This window comes from Atractosteus spatula, chromosome 12 (genome assembly GCF_055471065.1).
Source record: "Atractosteus spatula isolate fAtrSpa1 chromosome 12, fAtrSpa1.hap1, whole genome shotgun sequence".
Classification (NCBI taxonomy): domain Eukaryota; kingdom Metazoa; phylum Chordata; class Actinopteri; order Semionotiformes; family Lepisosteidae; genus Atractosteus; species Atractosteus spatula.
Genome location: NC_142717.1, coordinates 21,479,426 through 21,496,502, shown reverse-complemented (window position 1 = coordinate 21,496,502; position 17,077 = coordinate 21,479,426).

Here is a 17,077-nt window from a genome sequence, read left to right as displayed (position 1 = left end):
TTAAGGGGGAGTATAAATGCATCAAAAACTGTGAAAGGGAAATAGTATGCAATCAAAAGGAAATTGCTAAAAAAATTGGACAACTTCTTCACTGAATTTGTTATGAATATAAAGGTCACAACTACAGTGTCCCCCAGATAATATACAAGTAAAACTAGAGAGATACAAAATGGTGTATTAAATATATTTAAAATTACTGTAAATAATGAATCATCAGGTTTGATGGAATATATCTTAAAAATCTTTAAAACCACTAATTTTTTATATTTTTTAAGTTTTTCACTCATTGAAATTATAGAGACATACTGTACTTCTTACATTTAAGATGGACAGGTTAAAAACTATAGAGAGTAGCATCATACATAGAGAAACCCTAGATATTAAGTAGCCTAATAAGTAGCTAGGATAATTGTTTTTAAAATTATAGGGAAAATGTTACATGCAAACTGTTTTGTGCACTACGTTGAAAAATATATTTTTGAAAGAATTAGGAATGCCTGCAAAGAAGGTCATTATAATTCTATAAACTATTCTATAATAGTGGAAAATAAGTACATGAATGGTTAGATGTAAAATGTATGTTTTACTTGAGAGTTAAATGTTATAAGGGAATTATGGAGGACTGGGAGTTTGGAGGGGAATTACAAAAAATAAAGGCCTTTTTATCTTAACATGTACAGTATGTCATGTAAAATAGTAGGGTCCACAATTAGAGATAAAGACCCATGGTTAAACAGTATTATTATTGGCTGTCAACACCGGTTCTATTGAATGAAATCTTGAATGTACTATTTTTTAGGAGTATTATATTGTCAAAGTTTCACTTTACAAAATCAAGCCTCAGCATAAGGCTAGGGGAATTATTGGTGCACCATGTTAAAGGATTCAAAATTAATTCAGCATTACACAAAGAAAGTGATAAAAAGAGGAGTAGCATCTGTAAATTACATAAGATGGAGTAACACAAAGATTCTGGGACTGTTGTTCTTCGTTATATGCACTACAGGATCATTTAAGCAAGATAAAGAGCTGGAAAAATTAACAGTACAGTAAGTTAAACATGTTGTACAGTAGGTAAATATAACAGTTCACACACAAGTAAGACAACTTTAACCCATATATGCATCATGTGTGACACAGAATTAATGAAAAATGTGAATAATGTAGATTAAAAACTAAAACATAACAAATGAGAAAAAACCTTTTGCCCATTTATCTTAAATTGATAGTAGCTGATCTAATTGATCTGAGCATCTAACCCAGCCATTTTCTTAAGGAAGTCAGGGTATACATTCAACAAAACTGTTTAGCTTGTTGCTTGTTGCAGACTTCTGCAACCCTTGAGAAGTGTCTTCTGTTCTTAGTCGTAAAGACTGTGACATAGGTTGAGATGCACAAAAAACAGGCACAAAAACATCCGTAGGGTACAAAACAGTGCTAATTCATATACAGTGCAAGAACGTAATCCCAAAGACAAACCAGTGAGCTCCCTCTAAGCTCCTCTTTGAGCTCACTGGTTTGTTCTCTCTCAAAACACACTGTTAAATTTACCAGATTCACAATCATTGTTTCTCTAATAAGTCTAAAATCATTTTTTTTCTCAAAACTAAGTCTGTCTGTGTGATGTCTCAAAAAATAAAAAAAAAATCTCTCCATCATTTTGCTTTTCCATCACTTTCTTTTCCTTTCTACACTCTGGAGAAATTTATCTAGAGAGTATCTGCCCTTTGTCTCCAGTCTCAGCTTCCTGTTTTTTTAGATCTTCAGCTAACTAATTATCTTCTTCCAACCAGTTAGAGACTGAGGACAGCGGTTCATTCCAAACAACATTTTGGATATCCATCTTGTCTGATACTGTCATCTTAGAACAGGACATTTCTATTAGGACATGGTATTTATGGTATAATTAGGTATGACTTAGGCTATAGGTCATGAATAGAAGAAGTATTCTGTAAAGGATGGAAACCCCGAAATAAGACATGTTTACGTTGCCTCTTGGATGTTCTACAGATCCAGCCATTCAAAATGAGCGAGGTATGCTGTGTTAAAACGTGGTGGACGTATTGCAATATACCACATCATATTGCATGTTATTTTAAATAGGATAATAGTATCTGGAAGCACCTTGTAAAACCACCAGGTGGAGCTAATAAAGCTGTGTCATGTACAGCATTTGAGCTGTCGCCATAAAATGCATGGTTTCGAATCCCGGTCACTGCTGAGGGACAATCTTTTTCTAATTAAGAATTTAAGTTGTATACTGTTTAGATTTTTAATAATTTTAAACTGTGTATTACAGCATGTTAAACATTAAACATTAAAAAGTTGGTATATTTTATAAAAGCAAGATTGCTCAGTTGGACAAAAGTACACAACCTTCCACCTTCATCATAAATAATTTAACTATGCATAAATATTTTATGCATCAAAGTCTTTAACTTGGTAACTTACAGTGGGTTCTGGTTTTAACTTGCTTGTTTTAACATTATTATATTCTATACTTATAACTTAAAGTTATAACATTTTATCCTTTTCTAAGAATACGTAGTGTGGTGTCATCGTGGGAAAAGTTGGTGTAAAAGAGATGTCACTTACACTACACGGTTCTTCTCCGATACTTTTATACGATTATTTGCCGATCCCAATCCGTAATCCATTTTCCCTGTCCTTAAACAATCCAAATTCCAAAGTCCGTATATCCACACAAATCCAAGCTGTATCCAAGCCACAATCCGTAAACCATAATCCTTGGTCCTTTCGTTAGTCCGTTATTGCTTAATCCCTTTAAACACAATCCTACTCCTGCTTTTCCAAAACGCATTCTCCTTATCGGCTTCTGCGCTGGCTCACTCCGGGGCATTCATATTTTGTTTCCTGATGTAGCTAACCTATGTCTCATTGTTTTGATGCTTAGGTCTTTTCCAAAAGCAGGTCAGTTGGTTCCTCTTAGTGGCCATCTTGCTCAGGTCTATATCAACTATACTAAGCGCTTTGTTCCGGAAATACCGGTTGTGGATGACCCTTCCCCTGGTCATCTTACAGTAGTAAAAACACCATTTGCTGTTTTTGTAAAAAGATAAATGTTATAGGGATTTAACATCACTTGATAGTTATATTAAAATGGAATCGTATAACTAAGCAGCTAAAGTATCACAAGTGGACGTTTTGGATACATTTTGACATTTGTTTCTTTTTTAATAAATCTTCTATTGTCCTTGTAGTGGTAATGAGCACTGTAATGTAGCCAGCTGCACCCAGGCGGTTTTTACAATTGCCAGTAGTCGAGTAACAGCTTATCAACAAGATGGCAAAACAATTTTTTTAATTTTTAAAAGCAAAATAAAAAATAAGATACAATGATGTGTTCCTGCCTAACTCAAACATTGCATGACTTGAAAAGCTGTAAAAAAATGCTTTAAATGGTTAAAAAACACTTTTTATGTGTACACTGTAAGATTTTACTTTTTAATTAAATGTTTAAAATACTTGAATTTCATGAAAGTTGTACTGATTTAATACCTCTTGATAGTAATATTAATATGGAGTCATGTAGCTAAGCAGCTGAAAAATCACAAGGGGACATTTTGGAAATATTTGACGTTAGTTTTTAAAAAAAATATTATTGTTGTAGTAAGCAATGGATGTTATGTAGTGCGCTGCATCCAGGCAGTTCAAAGCCCGATCAGAGAATTACTTTGTTTCTTAGCCAAATACATATAAAAATAGTCCACTATTATAGTTTATTGTTGGCTATGGTGTGAGTGTGTGTACAGTATCTGGATGAATTATTATAAGTGATGGTTTCGTGATTTAGGATTTCTTCACGGAATTCTTTAAGTTAAAGGAGGGGAAAGGGTTATATTTACATGTTGTGTATCCCCTCTTCTTATATTTGCAAAAACATTCCAATATAATGCAATACGGAAAATATTATTAATAATATTGTAACAAATTCGGGTTATTGAGCTTGTGCTCTTGCTGCTCCTGTCCCAGTTCATCCTTCACCGCATGGGCTCGAACTCAGGTCTCCTGCGTCGCTCAACAGAAGGGGAGTAGAGGGCTGTACTGTCACTGCACTGCAACCGGCTTGTACCATTTGTATGCCTGCCGTTCGTTACAATATTAATACTGAATGACCATGGACGAGCTGTAAACTGAAGAGTTAGAGAAGACACATTGAGTCTTGTCTTTTCAGTTTGGAATTTAACCTTTACAGCGATCCTTTTGGCTATATTTTTTACATAGCCGGATGAGTAAAATAGATTGGATTAATAACTGGAGTAATTAAAGATATTTCACACATACTTTGAAACCATACAGCTTTGGAACAGCGGGCAGCAAGACCTGGCTGGGAGGGGGGGCGGTATTTTGATTTTCCTGCGTGAACCGTATTCGCTACAATACTATAACGAGTCCCTGAGGCATACCGTTCAAATTTCAGAATTATAAAAAATAAACTTTTGTTTAGTTTGTACGAGAGACAAAAAGTAACTTTTGAGAAGTCGTGTACTGCTTGCAAAGTAGCAGATTTTGACAAACAGCTAATTTTGCTTGAAGAATTTAAAATCTGTCTGTACTGTAGCTTTATTTAATTGAGCAGAAAGTCACCTTGCTCTTACAAGTGGCTCTGATAAGCAGAGTTTGTGTTAACACACCACACCCTCTTAAATTAGTTTTAATCAACTTTGTCTGTCCTGGGGGCTTGGGCAGAGTGATGCAAAGTGAAATAAATGACTGCCGGCACTTTTCCTTCCTCCTGGTGTGAGGTGATAATGCAGAAAAAACATTTTACTGGGAGTGTGAACATTGAGTGAGCACTGGGGCGTAGAGTGAGACTAACACAGTGAGATTACTGAGATGGATAGTGTAGTGTTTCATAGCCGTTCAGGGACGCCAAATATGTAATCATAGTGGCTCTCTGAAGGCACCAGTTCTGTAGGGTTTGGGCATTTACTGAGACAATTATTAATTGTAGCAGTAAATCACAAAATTGATTCTTTTGATGGCTTTAGAATCCAACCATGCGACATAACTCAAACAACGCACACACACAGGTACTAATACACGAGGATACATTTATTAATACATAGAATATGCATGTAAACCTAACAGATCTTATCGAGAGGGTTATCAGAATACAAAAGGTATATATTCAATCAGTTACGAAGTGTTACACATCAAGAGGACATACGTTCAGTATATCATTCATTAAGACCGTTTCGTAAATGAACTTGGTTATAACTTCTACATTAGATACTCAAAACAAGTACATAACTCTTAGGAATTAAATTGATATCAACTGGTTGGGATAACAATTGAATTCTCGAGCTGTAATGCATTGAAGTTGAATACTCATCCAATTTCTGGGGATTCAGATCTCCTGCAGGCACAAACAATCAGCTGCAGGCTTGTTGCTGTCCAATCCGCGCTCTCTGGCTCCGTGCCAGGCTGTGCTGTGCGGCTTGCGACGGTGCGCTGCTGATGCTCACTGACCGGCTAGTTAGTGTTGGCTTTAACTAGCAAAGTTTGTGCACAGGAGAAAAGATGACTGTGGATCCCAGCAAGTCAGGAAGAGGACCGGTTCGTTCCTGATGAAGAGCTAGTTCTGAATAGTGATTCAGCTGTCCACAGTTCTGACCTGTCCACGAGGCCTGCTGCTGGTTACTCTCTGGCAACCTCCACTCTAGACTCTTAGAACAAAGGAAAGTTCTGGCACTCGGACACACTGGCCGTTCCGTGGTTGTCCGGGCTGAGTCTCGGGATGGTCAGGAGGCGCGCTGCGAGAATGTCCTGCCCTTGGGAGCCTTCTGCTCCTGGGCCGTCCTGCCCTGGAATTCTCCTTTGAATTCCCTTTAGAACAGTCCACAGAATCCTCTCCAGAATCTTACTGAATCTCCCGAATCTGAATCTCGTTGAATCTGAATCTCCAGGCCTGTGTTGCCTGTTTTACCTGGAGGAACTTCAGCTTGTTGATTGGCTGAAAGTTCCATGGGCATCAGAGTCCCACGTGGGTTACTCAGCCCTACCAGTCCCTGATTGGTTGATCAAGGTGAGATATGAGTCACTTAGTCCTGACACTTAGTAATGCAGTCCAGATGTCCATCCGGCACTCCCTAGACTGATAGGCGCCAGTGGATGACCATTGATCATGATAGCCAGGCTTAGCTAATGGCATCCCCGTCTGGGAGCTTGCTTCTTATCAAAAGAAAAACATCTTAAATCAACTTGCATGAATTCTTTCTCTGTGGTTGCACCACAGAGATGGAGGGTGAGATGGGGCCTCCTTTAGGAGCATACCAATGCTTAACTCTGTCTTATTACAAGCATTGCCGCTACAATAGTTTTAGTAAATATGTTGAGAAATATCTGAATTTTAGCTAGATAAAATTGTATCCAGCTGTGAATCAGCTACATGACCTGATTCACTGTTTCCATGAAATTTGTGGGAAAGAGGTTTAGTGGGCAGTGTTACTCACAGTGCAGTGCCCACTGAGTGTAAGTTTTGATATACTGTACAGTATAACAGTATAAAGCAAGTGTGTTTTTTTAATGTTTGTAATCGCTATTCTTGCAAGTACATTTTGTATTCAGTTTGCTTCTGCGTGTTAGCTGGTGGGCAAATATTTGAGGTGAAAATTCTTCCACAAGCAGTGTACCTTTAAAGTGGAGAAGACGGCACCAAACGTTTTCGGCTCTTTATGTCGTTCAAGCGATGGGGGATGCCAGTACAGTACCTGTGTTAGTGAACTTCTACCGCTGCACCATCGAGAGCATCCTCACCAACGAGATCACCATGTGGTATGGCAACACCTCTTCTCGAGAAAGAAAGGCACTGCAGAGAATGGTCAATATGGCCCAGAAGATCATCGGCTGTGTTCTCATCGAAATTAAACAGCTCTATGACGACCGCTGCCATGGTAGACTTCTGGCCATCACAGAGGATAGTCACCACCCCGGGCATGAATTCTTCACCCCACTGCCCTCAGCAAGAGATACAAGAGCATACGGACACTTACCACCAGATTCCTCAAAAGCTTCTATCCACAAGCAGTGCGATTGGCGAACACATTTAGCCATGCCCCTCAGACCACACCTACTGTATACCATCTACCTCATTATTATGATTTCTTATTTATTGCACATCTCCAGTCATTGTTTACACGTCTGCATTGTTTACATTCAAACTGTTTACTGTTTACTTGTACATTGTCTACTGTTTGTTTGTATATTGTCTTGATGTACTGTCTGCACTTTGTTTTTGCGCTTGTTTTAGCAATCGAGAGACTTTCTGTAAGAATTCCATGTACCGGTTACTGTACACATGGCAATAAAGTTCAAGTTCAAGCCATATCTCTTTGGCATTTTAGTCATAGACGTGGGAAGACGCCTCCCCCCTCCCCCTTCCGTCTGCCTTCCTGACCTGTTTCCATTTTTAACCATTCTGTGTCCGAATCGCAGCAGATGAGAGAGAGTAGGGAGAGAGAAAAAAAGTGAACTCTGGTTTAATTTTAAATTATATTTTACCATCATTTTTTATTTTATAAGTTTCTATTTTACTTATTTGATAGTCAGATTTAACGTATGTTTGAACACAGTCTTGTAAATTAATGTTTTTACAAGATGTGGAAGTGCAACAATTTATCACAGTGTGAATTTTAATACTACTTATTAATTACTAATAGTTTATGCACCTGACACCTGATTTTATTTATGTATATAAAATATTGAACTGTGATATAACATTCAGAAAATAGACTGTGACATTTGTGTAGATGAACTATTCTCTAAAATGTATTTTAAAAAATAAAAAACGATTAAAAGGTATAATCTTTCCATGTGTAATGCCATTAGAAAGTACACTAAGCCCCTGCTTTGTTTAACGATGGTTTGAAATATATAACTGAGAAAGCTATGTTTAATAATAATTAAAAGATTTCAAGTTAAAATAAATTATTTTCATTCCATTATTAAGTTTTAAGAGACTCTCAGTGACATACTGTACAGTAAACACTGCAAGCTGCAGAACGGTCTCCTTACGGCGCCGCCTCTTCTCTGAATGAGCTCAGTGGGCTTTTCTCAGCCACTTGCTCCTTTGCTTCACACCACGGGAAGACAGGAGAATGTGGTTGTACTGTATCTGTACGAAATGCGTATTGCGTTTACAAAATTATAGATAGGATTTTTAATTAAAAAGTAAAAAAAAAACGTGCAGCTTACACAAAAATTCTAAACTGATAACAAGGAAAACCACCTGTTTTACGTGGATTTCGTGTTTTTTTAATTAAACCCGTTATTAATTGGTTTTAAAATCATGCAATGTCTGTTTTAGGAAGACACGTTATTGTTACTCATTTTTGATTTTCTTTAAAATTAAAAGAATCAGTTGCCCATCGCGCCACACAATATTATGTTACATTTTTATGTTCTTTAGAGACTTCAGAAGGCTTCAACTGATGCATAAAAATATAGCATGCCTTCTCGCATTGTGAAGTCACATGCACCTGGGATCCGCTTTATTCAAACTAAGTTTTCAAAAAATGCAACAGCTACTAGATACTGTTTAAATAAAAGCTGTGAAATTTTTCACAAATCGCGATATTTAAACCTGTAGGTTGGAGGCTCTGTGTCATTTGTTCACAAAGTTATTGATATCTGAAACATCGTGTCTCATAAATAGGTATTTTAATAAGCAAAGCTTATGAAAACCGAAGAACAAAATGACTCTGAAAAAGAAGTTTGAATGTATTATTATTATTATTATTATTATTATTATTATTATTAAATTAATAAAGTTAATAATGATCAGACACGTTATTATAGTTTCAGTGGTATTTTTAATACCGCTTTGTTATTCTCATTCTAATTACAATATATACGATTCCTTTTAAGGCTTGAGGCATCTGTTAAATTGCCCCCACTTCATAGTGTTTTGAATTAAACCGGTTGAACAGTTGACAATATTCACGTTTGCTAATTAACATTGAATATGTTATAATATATAAAAAAACAAAATGTTGATATAGTGTACATAATATTTACTATTTTATTTTTTTAAAAGTCTTTGTTAGAAGGAAAACTTGTGCCCTAAGCACGTACAGTATAGCTTAAAAATCTAAGACGTAAGACGAATAGTTTAAAAGTGTTCTGAAAGTAATCATGAGTCAAATTAAAAATAAAACGTTTACAAAGAAAGTGGATTACAGTAATACTATATATACATATATATTGCTATATAAATACATATATTTAGATCCTTAAATTAATATCGTTATTAATTTCTTTAGATAAGCGATTCCATATATTCCATACTTAGCGGATTCTAAAAAAGTATGAATTCTTTAACTGCGAAAACGAGCACAAATATTCATAGAAAAGGTTAAAACATGGAATACGGAGGGAGTTTCAGAAATTAAACAGAGAACACCCTGTCTCAAAAATAGACGTTTAATAAATTGAAGGTTGTGAAAACAGTGACAAATCACCCCGAACAAAATAAATTTTTAAAATACAAGCAGTTTGAAATTATTAGTTGTTATTAATAAATAACTTAACTTTGAACATGTTGTGATATTTAGAAATACCAACAAATTCAATATACAGTAGTGTCGATAATATTTACTACAGTATTTTAGTTTTGCAAAGAAATGTTTATTTGTTAAAAGAAAATTCATGGTGACAGCTGGGTTCAAACCCCCAACCTCCAGCATGCAAGTTACACGCCAAAGCCAAGAAAGTGTACTATGGTAATAATTTGAGCTATATGAATATAATTATATCACTATTCATTTCTTTAGATACACAATTCCATATTATATTCCATATTAATCAAATTCTAAAAAGTACTGTATGCGTTTTTTTTAACTGCGATAACGAGCGCAAGTATTCATAGAAGTTTAAAACATTATAACTTTTTATGACATACATAAACTTAATATAGTCAGAAGGAGCATGTAAAAACTTTTCCAAAATAACCACAGTATGTAACTGAATAAAAGATTTTGATGCTTAAAATGTTTATGAAGAAAGTGAAATACTGTTGTGTATTTTTTATTTAAACTACCCATACCAGCCATATACAGTTTACATAGGAACATTTATGTTCCTAAATTTATATCGTTTATGACCTTCTGATGCATTGTGCTCCTCTTCTTTTTATGCTCAGCTACTAAAATTTCCCTTTAGTTGTAAAATTCCATATTAATATTCAATATTAAATTGATTTAAACATGCACAGTAAAGAGATTAAATGAAGCAATCGTTTCACTAACAACCAATGCACCACGAGTGCCGCCTGTTGGTCATTTTGGCCAGCCAATCACATACTATTAGTATAATGTGCTAAACTGCAGATAATTTTGCTCTTTACAGGGTTTTATTGTGCATTTTGAATTGCTGCATCTGCATATAAAACCTAAAAACCTATTGTCTGCTTTCCTCCACATCATAATGTGGTGTCAGAAGTAAACAACACACTCCCCATTGTAAACTGAAGGAAAAATATGTTGAAATTTACAAGAGCCATTTTATTGTAACCAGCCATCAGCATAGGTGACTTGCAGACAGAAGTTCTCCCATTTTCAGATAGCAACAAAGTTGGATCGGTAAGACAGTGAGGTCAAGTCAATTCACTCCTTTATGCAATGGGAAAAGAATTCCAGCCAATTTACCAAAGATTTACAAAAGACATTTGCCACAATGTCTTTACCTTTAATGAGGAAGAAGAGTATGATTTCAATGTAGTGTGACTAAGTTCAATGAGCATTTTGTACCAGGGCGAAATGTGATTCGTGAAAAACAAGGACTGTGGCAGAAGCTGGAGTTGATGATTTACCAGAAATAGTGAGACAGGATTGGAGACCAACAGGATGTCTTGTTGAAAACCACCAGAAAACCAGAGGGAGCAGAAATTTGATGCCTGCTGCCCTGAAACCTGCTGGTATAGAGGCTGAAATGTTTTTGCTTTATAGACCACAGAAACCAGAGATGGAAGCTAACTGAAATACAGGGACAGGGAGGACAGGTATATGTTCATTGTTATTTTATAGTGAGTCAATAAATATTAATGCATGAGTGCACAGATTTTGAAATTATGGTGAGATAATAAATACTTTAAAGATAATGAATATGACAATTTTCTGTCAAGGTTGAATAAATTAATAATTGCTGCCACTTACCCAGATTAGGAAATACCATGTTAAAATTGCTGTCTTTGAAGAATGAGAAAAGACAATGCATAATTATACTGACGTGTGTCACAGCACAGAGTAAGGTTTTTGTTTTTAAATGTTTCTGTACTCACTGTATATCACTATAAATTCATCACACTATATTGTACAGCTGGAACTAAAATACAAAATAAATATTAAAACTGTGAATTTAGTATAAATGTGGTTTATCGTAGTTTTGGTACAGTAATAGGACTGAAACCAGATAGAAACAAGAGGTTGTGTAGCTACAGTATTTTCTATTCCCAGGTTACCGAGCCTAATGGAAGCCAAAATATAGAAAGAATAGCTACAGAAATATATTTTATGTGGTAGGTATACAAATACTAGGCAGAAAGTCAGCTGAGGTCACTAGAAGGATGCCTGCAAGAACAGGTAATGACCTCCAGGCATGATAAGGGCTAAGGCAGAAACTGGGATTAATGACAAATACAGCAACTGAGAATCACATTGCACAGAAGCAAAACAAAAATTAGGTTACTGTGAGGTAAAGAGAATATGAGAATGCATAGCTCTGATTATGGGATGTTCTATAGATATCTAAACACTAAATATATATTGCTATAATTATGAATAACATGCTTAAATACTAAACTGCAGAGAAGAAATATGCAGAGAATATTGGGCAGTGAAGTAATAAAAATGCTGAGAACGAGTGTAACATCATCATTATGCAATTTTTCAAAACAATATTTAATGTGATAGAATCATTTAGGTGTAGAGCAGAGTGACATGTACTGGTGAGCTGAATTATCTGTTCTAATTCATTTTTTCCTTCTGTCTGATGCACAAATTCCAAAATCATTCTTTCTGATATTTAGATTGCCTGTGTTTAGAATAATATGTTACAGAAAGATGATTTCCCAAAGGAAAACCACTAATCTCCTTGACCATACTTGTGTTTACAATACTGTTGAACTTATGTTTTGGTTACTGCATTATTGCACTAAGGCACCTTGGTGGGTTTTTGCCATTTTTTGTCAGTTATCAAGACATGCACATTTAAGAGCAAATGTCCGCAAAACCTGTCTATCTCAGTGCTTGGTTTTCCATGGCATAACATTGGTGACAAGGATGTAGCTTTCACTCCCACTGCTTCCCCCGCTTCCTACTGCCTCTAGTGCCCTGGACCCACTGTCTGGAGTCCTTTGAGACTTACTGGGCTGCACTTGACCTCAGAAACGTGCTGGACGCCTGGAAAAAAGCAATGTTCATACACTGTCTAGGGACAGTGCATTTTTTAGACTGCGAAATACGCTGATACCGTGGAACTTCTGAAAACACACTTCTCCGCCCCCCAGAGTGTCATCCTCCACAGGATTCTTTTCAGACAGCAGAAACAGCGGCCGGATGAGTCAGTGCATCAGCTTGTTCTGGACTTGCGGGTCCTAGCCTCCCCTTGTCAATTTGGCAGGATGCAGGAGAAGTTCATTAGAGACCAACTAGTGGAGCCTACAAATAACCTGAAAGTCAGAGAAAGATTGCTGACAACACTTGATGACCTCATGCTGGAGAATAGCAATTCAAACGGAGGCCACCACCGCCACCGCCTTTTCCTGTACAACAGCATGTTCCCCTGCTTCTTCTCCTGCACTCATCATCTGCCATGTGGGACAGCCGCAATGGCCGGGCAGCCCAGACCTTCTCACACAAGATGCAGATATGCTGCACACACGGCCGCTGTGTGCATCTCCTTCCAGGTGCTGCGGGAATTGTGATTCACCTTCTCATGTCACCAGGACTCAGAACTGCCTTGTTTGAGATCATCAGTTGCAGCAAATTAATCACTTTGTCAAGGTCTACTGTTCGGTGCCGATCCACGCTTGGCATCAACTTCATTTCCTTCATCTTCTGCTCCCACCACAATTCACACAGTAAACGCAATGCCCAGAACTGTTGAGCTGGACGAAGTGTGCATTCCCCGGCTGCTACCTCCTCCCCACAGTGGAAGAGCTCACCTAACAGTTCTATGGTTTTACTGTATTTGCGAAACTAGACCTTTGACAGGGCTACCTCCAGATTCCTCTCCCTGACAGCTGGAACTTGATAGTTGTTATCACACACATTGCTGTCTTCCGCTACACAAGGGTGCCTTTTAGATCGAGCTCTACTCCTAGCTGTTTTCAGAAAGTGATGTCCACTATCTTCGCCGGAATCCCAGGGGTGATCATTTATCTTGATGACATGTGGTTCATGGCCAGCCATGATGAGCACCTTTACAGAGTGTTCAAGGTGCTCAGCCACCACCACCTCACTCTCAAACAGAGAAAATGTGTACTTTCTGCTGACGCCATTGAATTTGTGGGTTTTCGCCTTACAGCAGACAGCCTCACCGCACTGCATTCCAACATTAAGGCCATTCAGTACATCCCAAACCCCACCACACTAGCTCCACCACCTCCTTCCTTGGGATGACTACCTGCTACCTTCGGTTTCTGCCACACTACTCAGCAACTACAGCCCTACTGTGTCGGCCGCTGCAGAACTACGCCCTTTGGGTTTGGACTCCTGCTGTCTGCCTCCTGAAGGCTCAGCTCACCTCACGGCTGTCTTGGCAAACTTTGACCTCTCTAGCCCAACCTCCTTCAGGTGCGATGCCTCCAACACAGCCGTGGGGGCTGTGCTCTCCCAGCTTCACAATGGGTTGTATCCCAAAGACTTCTACTGTACATATAGTAGGGGACACTTTATCCACATAAGAGAAGCACCCACATGGTAGAAAAATGAGAAACTGCTTAATCAGTTGAATTTGGGGACAACATGAAGTATAATTTATCTATGACACCTGATTTAACCCCTCAGTGTTTATAAGGGTTATGGGATCCTTAAAGAGTTTAGCTACTGTCATAATTTTGTTGTACTAGATAATTGTTAAATCGTTAAATTACTGCATAATATGATCTAGAACAAGCATAAAATCAGTGAAAAGAATATCAGTGTTGTTTAAGAATTTAAAATGTGAAAACTTATACTGTTTCTTTAACACATGAGGAACCATGGGCTCTATTCCTGACGTGTCCTGTTACCATGACAACCAAAAATAACATGCAAACAAGCCATGCCTGTTGAGCTAACGGCTAATATTTGTGTTGCAGTGCAAACGTTATTAACCTTAGTCTTTCTGAAGATACATTCTTTCACTCTTGGGTTCAAATTATTGTCTAGTGAGAAAAAAGTAATGTGTGAAATTCAGAAAACAAAACACCATGACAGCTGGAGTGACAGAAAACACTCAAAAAACATGAAAATTTAAAAATCAGAGAAAATTATTGATTGCTCTATATCACAATACAGTAGTATGATATATTCAGTATTTCAGATCATTCACTCAATCTTAACTTTCAGAAGTAAACACCTCCGAAGCATAGGTGAAAATATTACATTTCCATGAGACCATTGTAGAGAATAGATGTTCAAAGCACTATGACACTTTCAAAATATAATATAGGGCTGAAGACAAAAACATATGATTATATTTATTTAATTTTCAGAAAACTTTTGTGAGTGGATAAATACAGAGTGATTTCAGAGATCCTGGCAACTGGTGATTGTAAGTTATTTGAAATGCTTTTATTTTCAGACTGATTTACAAAGAGGACCAGCCTGGATATTGTGAAGTCAGAGACACTTTACACATACAGTACTGGTTACCTCAGTTTAATTTGCCATTACTTTCATGGATTATCTGACTTAAAATCTCAAAGGTCACACTTAAGCGTGTTTTTCCTGCAGAATCAAAGTAATGTGTGCCTTAGCAAACTTGAGCAGTGATTTTGATGTTGAAGTGCTCAGGTGGTACGTTAGATGGGTTTTGCTCTCAGTTGACAGGTAAAGTCTGAGAATATTTATGCCAATTTACTGAGGAACTGTTGTTTATGATTCACTGCAAATTTAATTTAGGCTTCCTTACAAAAAAACTTTTTGGTGAACCTGTATCAATATTTGCTTCAAGAGGGAAAAGTAATAGATTATAGCATATGTAAGCACTATATAGAATTTCGTCTGTGGGACACATGAAAATGAAAATGGACACAATTTAAATATATGACATAACCAACAATCTGTCCTATCCAGGGTCCTGTGACAAAATCTCATGTAATTTTACAAAGAGTGCCACAGTCACATATTAGTCATAAACCTCAGTTTTGTACAGATGTCGGAAGGGACGAACTGTGGAATGGCAGCAAAGCGATAAAAGATCCAATGCGAAGTGGAGGGATGGGGGTTAGCCCGGGCTCAGCTGTTCAGGAAATGCCGTATAGAAACCTATGCCCTCAGGCCACGGATGTGGGGCAACCTGGTGCTAGGTGGGTCTCAGGACAAATGAACCTCAATGCTGAGCAAGGAGGAAAGCGTGACCAGGAAATATATCGCCCCAGACAGAGACACACCAGAAGAACAAGCAAAGCACAGGAAACTAGGGACAAGACAGAGAAGGAATGCCTTGTAGCTGCAGATGGCGTGACAGTACCAGTCCCCAAGAAGCTGGACATCCCCCAAACCCAAGTTGACCTCAACCACTTTTACCGCAGGATTCGTCTCAGAGCACATTTTGCTGATGACTCCTCCTCACAGGCAGCAGACAACAGCCCGGTGATTGATGCTATTAACAATATCAATCCCAAACAGAGCTGTTGGACTCCCCCCTCTGGCTGTTTTCCACCAGTCGATTACTTCATTAACCAAAGCATCAATCAAGCTCCCAAGACCCTTTCTATACCCAGGAAACACAGGTCTAACCTCACCCAAGGAGAAACTCGGGTGTTCCAATCTCTCTGCAATAGAGATAAAATTGTCATCAAACCAGCTGACAAAGGAGGCGCTGTTGTGGTGTGGCAAAAAGACCTGTATATTCATGAAGCCTCCAGACAACTAACCAACACTTCTGCTGACCATTCTCCCCAACAGGATCCTACCACTGACTAACATAAGGATTCATATCCACCATTTCCCTTCTTATCAGCAGCAAGGAACTCCCCCAGGAAGCAAACTGGCTCATTGTTGAACACCCCCAGGTAACCCGATTTTGCCTCATACCTAAAATCCACAAACCTGACACCCCTGGACGCCCCATAGTCTCAGCATGCAACTGTCCGACAACTCACATCTCAGCATTTCTCAACAGTCTGATGAGGTATAAGGTCATTAACCGTGCCCTCCAATATTTTTGACAATTTCCAGTTTCAAGGTCCAGAATGCTACATTTTTACAATGGATAAAACATCTCTCTACACCGTCAATCCCCACAATGATGGTCTTACAGCACTCAAACACATGCTGGACAAAAGCAGTGCTTGATCCACCCACCCATGCCCTTATATGTCTTGCAGAATTGGTACTTACACTCAGTGCCTTACCAGCAGTTTAATGGAGCTGCCATGGGCACCAGAATGGGACCCAGCTATGCCATATTTTTGTCGGTTGGGTGGAAGAATGCTTCTTCACTTCCTACACTGGCTTTGTCACTGACCTCAAGAAGTGATACATCGATGACTGCGTCGGTGCTGCCACATGCTCTAATGACCAGTTAGAGCACTTCCTGCATTACTTCACCAACTTCCACCCGTCCCTCAAATATAAAGTTAACATATCTTCCACTAATCTTCCATTTCTAAACCTATCCATTAACCATCCCCAACTCTCTACTTCAGTCTATTACAAACTCATGGATTCACACAGCTATCTCCTGTACACCTCACCTACAGACTGATCCCTCCACTGGGGCCCTCTTTTCTGACTGCCCCATCATCTCATATCGCAAACCACCTAATCTGCGTAACCTTCTTGTTCACAGCTCCCTTGACCGGCCTCAACAGCCATCCACACCAGGTACTTTCCCCTGCATCAGAGCT